The following is an 8,409-nucleotide window of genomic DNA, read 5'->3' as shown; positions in this document are numbered from 1 at the left end:
TTCACCCATCTTATATGACCCTCTTGGCCGTCTTCCACTCTTTCCCATCTCCATCACATGACTTTTGCTCAGATTAAATTCCATTTGCCACCTCTTGCTCCACTCCCAAATCTTATCCAGGTCTGCCTGTAAAATTTCACAATCTTCTTCACTCTTCACACACCTACACAACTTCGCATCATCCGCAAACAAATTAATATAACTGTTTACTCCTCTGGCATGTCATTTATATATACCAGGAAAAGTATTGGTGCCAGCACTGAGCCTTGTGGGACTCCACTCTCCACCACCAACCAGTCCGACCTTGCATCCCTTATTACCGTTCTCATCTCCTCCATCTCAAGTAGTTTTCCATCCACTTTAACACTTTTCCTTTCAGTCCTCCATAAATCTCTACTTTCCATAAGTCTCTCGTGAGGTACCTTGTCAAAAGCTTTCTTTAAATCCAAATATACACAGTCCATCCATCCTCTCTCTCCTGTATTTTGTCAACCACTCTTGAATAAAAGCTCAGTAGATTTGTTACACATGACCTCCCTTTCCTGAAGCCAAATTGATGATCCGATAATAACTTATGATCCTCCAGGAACCGTATCCAATATTTCTTTATCACCCTCTCACAAATCTTACCGACCACACTTGTTAGAGACACAGGTCTATAGTTAAGAGGCTCTTCCTTACTGCCTCCCTTATAAATGGGCACCACTTCAGCTCTCTTCCACTCTATTGGTACTTCCCCTGTTTCTAATGAGCACCTTATAATATCATATAATGGATCAATCAATTCTTCTCTACAGTCCTTCAATAATTTTCCTGAAACTTCATCTGGTCCCATCGCTTTATCATCTTTTAAGTTCCTCCAACATTTTATATAACTTTTTTAGGTATCTTAATGTCCTCCATGTGCACATTTCCTGTGTGTGTGTGTGTGTGTGTGTGTGTGTGTGTGTGTGTGTGTGTGTGTGTGTGTGTGTGTGTGTGTGTGTATTTACCTATTTGTGTATTACAGGGCCCAAGCTAAGCTCTCTGTGTTCTGTCTCCTTGTCCATTCCTGTCATATCTCTCTTTCATCAAAGAGAGTTAGTTTTATAGGTGTTATTTGGTCCACTTTTCGTTGTTGGCTGCACTCAGTTCCTCTTTTGTTCCGTGAGATCTTCCTTCATTTATCAGTCTCACCATCATTGTCTTTAACATCTTGCCTGCTATGGTTCCTCCTTCATTGACTCTTGATGCTCTGATTAATTAATGTCTGGTTTTCCAGCATTTCTGGGTTTTATTTCACACACCAAATTTTGTTTTTTGTTCTCATCTCTTTGGTCTCTTGGTTGTGAGTGAGTGAGAGCACACCTGATGCCACACAGTGAGTGGAAGTGTTCCTCCCTAAGTGATGAGTGGTGGCGAGTTGGGTCAGAGTAGGATGGCAGGACTAAAGGTCTGTTTTTGAGGTCAAGTTTGCCCTGTTGTCCCAAGTGGGTGTGAAAGAATCTTTGCTAATACACATTGAGGTGCATTTCATGACGGCTTAAGGCTACTGAACCATCTCCATCTGGTACTGTGTTCCCTCCAGAGAGTGACCACAACAGGTATAAGTGTGCCATTGTCCGGTGTCTGTCCCTTGTTCTGTATACTCTTAGCATCCCTCATCCCTCTGCTCCACAGCCTCTTTCCCTCTCCAGTCATGCTCTGGCAGCCCACCTCTGTATGCCTGCATCACTCACTCACTGTGTGGATGTTTCCTGTGAATTTGGTGAACTATATGAACAAGCAAACCTCTCTGTCCATATTTCATCATATGTACACATAATATTTTTCTCATAATGATTGAGTATTATTTCTTTGGCAATCTTGAGGTGCACTGTAGTTGTGGGTTTGTCCCTGCCTGGAGTGTGGTGCTCTCTGTCAGTCACAGTACATTACACTAACCATATCTAAGGGAATGTTTTTGCCATTTTTCTAGTAGGAATGTAGACAATATATCTGTCATATTTTTTTTTATTTACATAGAAAAATCACAATGTTTTTATTGTTTGGGCACTTTATATTTGAAAGCAATGATGTGAGAGTGAACAAGGCTGTATGTATGGAGCCTTTCAAAATATGGTGGTGTGCAGTGACAGTGTTGCACTCACATCATAGTGTTCATGGTGAGAGTGGAGAATGAATGTGTTTGTTGAAAGGAACAGTGGACACCAAGAAATGTATTGCTTGTTCATGCATTTGCATCAGTGGCGACAGCTTTCTTTGATTGTGTGTGTGTGTTCCATATGTTCCTGAGCCACTGTTCTTGAGTCACACTGTGAGACTTTTTGATGATACATTGTCTGCTGGATAGAGAAGAACCATCCAGATCGTCTTTTCAAGTTTTGTCTTAGCTTTGCTGTTCAATATTTCATTGCTTACAAAAGTAGACATTTGTAAGTATTTAATTGTATGTGTAGTGTATAGAAGCAATTGCAGATAATGCTTTGTTTTTAACGTAGCTTTAGTGTTTACACTTGCTTGAGAAAAATGAGTTAGAACTATTTCTTCCCCCACACCTTCTTGGAAGAGGTGTCTAGAGAGTGTTACTTCAGTGGCAATAGTCTATATATTGTTATTGCCAATACATTTTCAGTTTATACTCTTTTCCTTTCATTGTATCCCAGTCTGTGGTTCTGTTGTGGTAGGCATTCACTTTCCAGCACCCATCTCATGCAGATGAGTGAGGAAGTGCTATCATGTCAAACAATATGCTGCTAACATGCCAGGGAAGGTCTTCTTCATTCCGGTCATTGGTTCATACTGTTGCTGGAGCCATGTATGGTATTCACACATATTTTCTACATTCACATGTATGTCACGAGATCAGCGTCTATGAAGTTTGGAAAAATCTTTGTGAATAATGATAAGTTGTGCATTAAAATTCTACAAAAAGAACTGGTATCACATTGCAAAATCCTCTACATGGACATATGTATTTTGTTCATGATAAAGTAAGGAATCTGGCAAGCTGGGAGTGGTCTTGATGTGCACAACATTGAGTTTGAAGAATCAAGAAATTACTGTTTTGGTGATGGATTTGATGGTGGTGTAGTGTTTGTGATGGTGAGAGTGACGGAGTATGTAGAAGATTGTGTGTGTTGGCATGAGTTTGGATGAAGCAGACTACCATGGGAGGGGACTGTGTGGCCAGGCAGGCTAGATCGGTGGTGGCTGGTCTCTTCCAGAAGTGAGGGTTGGTGTCCTCTACCGTACCACATGCCATCTTTGTGTTCTTTCCCTGCCTTCTCTCAAACCATTTTCAAACTTTAGTCTCTCCAAGTGGTGGCAGGAAGCACAGATGCAATGTTAGTTTGCATCCAAGAGGTGGTTGTTTCCATGGCTGATTTGCACTGGTTCACCCCAACTGTGGGTAAGTTCAGTTATGTCTTGTGTTGTCTCTGTGTCTTGAAGAAGTACCCAAAAAGATAGAGTGAATTTCTCTTGAATATCTTAAGAGATGGAGAGACACAACAGGATTAACTAGGTGTGAGCAAGTGCAATAATGATTTTATAACAATTAATGATATAGGTCTATTGATATTTTTGTCCTTGTGGTTATTCATATTAATTCTTTGTCATTGTACAATTCCAGAGTGCAACAAACTCGCTGCCACAAGACTACAAAGATTCCAGAGAGAACAAGATTGGTTGAGGCAAGACTACAGTGACTTCTTCATTTCCATCCATTACCTTAATTTTGTCTCATGTCACTTTGTTGCTTGGCATCCCAAAGTCCCTAAATCATATCTTTCTTATTAAAAATCACTTCTTTTATCTAAAGCATTCATTCATTATTTCATTATTATTATTATTATTATTATTCTTATCTGAAGCCTTCATTCATTATTATTTTTATTGTTGTTATTTTTATGAAGACTATAGATAGATTTAATGAGCCTGATAGGTAGGGCCTCCTGTAACTAAGTCCCTAGTCCAGTGGCCTTTGTATTGTTGGAAGTTTCTGTACAGTGGACTCACCTTTCCTGTTTACATGACAGGAGGAGATCCTACTGCACGTAAGCTGGCTGGCTGGGCTTCCTCAATAGTATAAAGGGGACTTGACCAGGGACATGGTGGAAGGGGCCCTTCTTATTACCACAATGTTATCTGTTCAGCCTTCTTAGGATACTGGCTGAGATTATAATATCAACAACATCATTTCCAAGTCCCCCTCTCATCCTCACACATCCACCCTCAAGCAGAAGTTGTTGGTGTACGAGTGTGAGGAGGTAGAGTACACTATACCTCCTCTAATCTATACTCTACCATATATACACTCTATAGTATAGAGGAGGTGGTGGTATACTATAGAGTAGATGGGGAGGAGTATAGAGTGATGGATAATGGATAGTAGGTGGGGAGGAGTATAGAGTGATGGATAATGGATAGTAGGAGGGAGGAGTAGTAGTAGCAGCATAGAGTAGATGGATAATTAGGTGGGGTAATGTGGTGTTTGGATAGTATTAGTTGGGGTAATGTGGCCGGGAGGGTGTTTTTGTAGGGGGATTTAGTTGGTATATACCAAGTGAATAAATAGGGTAGGTTACGAATGGGTAGGGCAGGTCTTGTTGGTATAGTAGAATGTGTAGGTGCCAGGGGGGTTGGGTGTGTTACCCTCTATACCTTGGGTTATACAGTGCCAGAAATGTGTTAGTTGGCTCTAGTAGAATGTGTAGGTTATGTATATATACATTGGGGTGTCCCCTCCTGTCCCACACCCCTATTTCCATACATTGGGGTGTCCCCTCCTGTCCCTATTTCCATACTTTGGGGTCCGTAAGTTTCTTTTCAGGTTGACAATGAAAAGAAACCTAGTTTTTAGATATACAGTGACAATAATATACTATAGCTGAATAAATTTGTGGAGGCAGTTTTTTTTATAAATTTGTGGCAGTTTAAATAAATTTGTGGCAGTTTTTTATTTAATACTTCGTTCAATTTTACTTTGTTGTGTATGCAGTACAAATTTAATTAAATTTGTGTTGTGTATGCAGTACAAATTTAATTAAATTTGTTTTAATAAATTTGTTTTGGAGGTAGTTTTGTAAAAAAAATAGGCTTTTTTTTTAGGCAGTTTTTAAAAAGAAATTTTTGAAGGCAGTTAAAGAAATTTTATTTTAGGATAGTTTTAATTTGATTTGTGTGTGGAGGCAGTAGTTTTTGTTTTGATTTGATCTGATACTACAATCTACACCTTTGTATATTTACACATTGTAAATACAAACGTTCTTACATGTAGTGTGTACGGTAGTGTGTACGAACTAATTGTGAAGGCCTTTTAAAGCATTTCACATTTTAGTAAATTGATTGGAAGTTGTTTGGAAGTGGTTCAAAGAATTATGCAAATTAATAAACCATTTTGCTTAAAAAAATTTATTTCACGAAATAAATACCTCGAAGAGCGTCCGGAGAACGGGTATCTCGAATTCCCAGCGAAAAATTTATTAAAAAAAAAAAAAAAATTCAAAAGTGGAGAGTCTCTCAAACTCTTCAGACCATGTACTCATTTAACCAGCAACACTACTGATCCATGAGTGGAGGGTCGGTAGGCGGCTCACCCACGCCGGGGAATGGGGAGGCGCCCCTCTGGATATGCAGTACGTAGCGTCCTCGGCCGCTACTCAAGCGCAGGTGACGAGAGGAAGTCTTGAACAGGCGGCGGCGGCGACAGCGGCAGCAGGTAAGGGGCCAGCGACCAGGAACAACGAATGATCTGCAAGGAAAATAAATTGACAAAATTGTAACGGAATGAAGTATGACAACTGGTTTAAGTCCCTAAATTAATTGGAAATCGTGCATATAAACACCAGATTACTATTATAGCCCCACACTACCAGTCAAAAGCTATAGCTGCAAATCCTGGCACTCGTCACTACCGCTGTCCGCTGGCTAGTATTGCAAAAAAAAAAAAAAAAAAAAAAAAAAACATCCGAAGTTGTAGTAACGCGCATGTCACCACCACCGCCACCTTGTCTCACCCATAGCCTCACCGTTGCCACCACACGAGTCGACCAACTTCGTCGAGAGCACCCATCCATCCCCCTCCACGTTGCTGTTCGGCGCTGGAAGACGAAGCAGCCACCAATACCGTTTGTAAGTCAGGCTCGAGACATCAGCGCCATCTGTCACTCCTCTCCGTCAAACATCCTACCAACCAGCACGCAACAGAAGCATATTACTAACCTAAGCCTTAAAAATTCAAGTGTACTTTATCACTACATTTAACATACCCACTTGTCACTGGCAGACGCCCCAGGCAGTCTCATGGCTCACCGCCGCGCCGCCTCACTCACGGGTCAAGTAAACCAGTCGCCGTCAGTCGACCATTCAGGCAGTCTGCAAGTTACTCATTCCGTAAAAATACATTCATTCATATCTGCACGCATGAAATATCTTCTAAACGGCAAATAACTTATGATCTCGTCCTTACATTACTTACCTGCTCGGCGACTAGCTGTAGTGCTTGAAGGGATGCTTGCACATAGACAAGACACCCTCGCCACTTTGAGACGTGTCACAGCTCCGCTAGTCAGTCATGCAGCCAATGCACATGGTAATCCCAGTCACTCCGCTAAACTCTGTAGACACCCTCGCCACTGACACGTGTCACAGCTCCGCTAGTCAGTCATGCAGCCAATGCACATGGTAATCCCAGTCACTCCGCTAAACTCTAACACGTAATGTAAAACCATTAATTTTACCACTAACACAAATAATAGCTCTAATTTCTTATCTAAATATTGCAAACAGGTTCACTTCATCTGTTCCATAGCTCTATGCAATGCAACACCCACCACACCTGCTTGGCGACCACAGATTTGAGTAGACCATAGGTAGTGGAGGCGTGCTTGTTTGACCTAGTTACCGCTGCTTCACACGCGTCAAACAGCAGTTAGCCTGTCAGTAGTCAATCATCCGACTTATCTGCTCGCAATGACAACATCGCTCAGGCTCTAAAGACAGCACATAGATGATAGCACATATTCACAACCTTGCACTCTGAAGAATATTGCAAATCGATAACGATCACTCACGTAACGACCTTTAATACTATACTTACCTTACCGCTGGCAGAGAATCGCGAGACAACCATTGTTGGTAGAGACGCTTCTAAGCACGTTTCACTGTTGCCACACATGAGACACGCCGCACGCCAAGCAGCCCAGTCACTCATCCAGCCAATCTACATACACCTAATGAAAACTAATCACTTAACTCCACACAACACTACTGAAACAAGCCATGAAAAAAACTTACTCGCGTTCATACACAACATCCTTTAAGATTACAAAACCATGATCATATCCACACAACATTCCTTGACAATACCTGGTACAGCTGCTTGGCACTGGCGGAGACACAGACGAGTCGCCGCGCCAGCCACCATGCATAACAAGCAGTACCGTCGTTCAGCCAGCCAGCCTAGGCATTAACGAAAATTGGCGGAACAGTGAATTACCACATCACAGTACTGAAGCAAATGATATACATCAACAGTTATCGTTCATGTCTACAGGCTTATTCGTACGAGATGACCTATAGAGGTACTGTATAATCTGTCCCAACTCGTACTCATACACTTAATCACACAACACTTAGCCGTAATAACACCACATCCACCGTTAACACTGACCTCCTTTAGACTAAGGACTCGAAAACCCGCCGCCTTCAACTTCACTCTGCATACCACAACACTTCCACCATCATCCTTGCTATCTTGCTAACTACGACGCGCGGCCCTGCCGGCTTCCTCTCCTCACCTCACTTATTCTCCCCTCCCACCCAACCCACCCACTCACTTCCTTCTCGACCGCGTCTTGAATCTCCAAATCAACCTTTGAACCCAGACAGGCATCAACTTCACCTGTCCGCCTCGCACTAAAGTCAACCAACCTTGTTAAGAGCCTATTCCCTTAGTGCAACATTAAATCCATCAATTAAAGCTATGTAGATTTAGAGACAAGGCAACAAACACCGTGAGAAAGGCTGAGGGAGGGTGAGTGAGTGAGGCCTCGGGGGAATGTTTCGATACTGTACAAGCTTCACGCCTAATGATCTACTCCAAATTCGCACAGGAACTCAAAACCCAGTATACATTATAGAAAGACTCAATTATATAAACATTTCAACATTTTTCTTTACAGTGAAGTAATAAGTAAATTGGTAGATTGCTTCATTGATATTGAGAGGCACAACAAAACACCTGCAACACACTTGGTTATTAATCACTAACCATCAATACTAGAAAGATCATCCTTTGTGTTTAATCTCCTGTGATTCAAATTGGCCAAGAAGTCGCTGTATTAATTTATTCTATGCATTAAATTTTAGACAACATGATAATTGTACAAGTGTTGAGCGATAACTATCACACCAAATTATGGTAGA

This window comes from Portunus trituberculatus, chromosome 9 (genome assembly GCF_017591435.1).
Source record: "Portunus trituberculatus isolate SZX2019 chromosome 9, ASM1759143v1, whole genome shotgun sequence".
Classification (NCBI taxonomy): Eukaryota; Metazoa; Arthropoda; class Malacostraca; order Decapoda; family Portunidae; genus Portunus; species Portunus trituberculatus.
Note: the sequence above shows the minus strand (reverse complement) of the source record.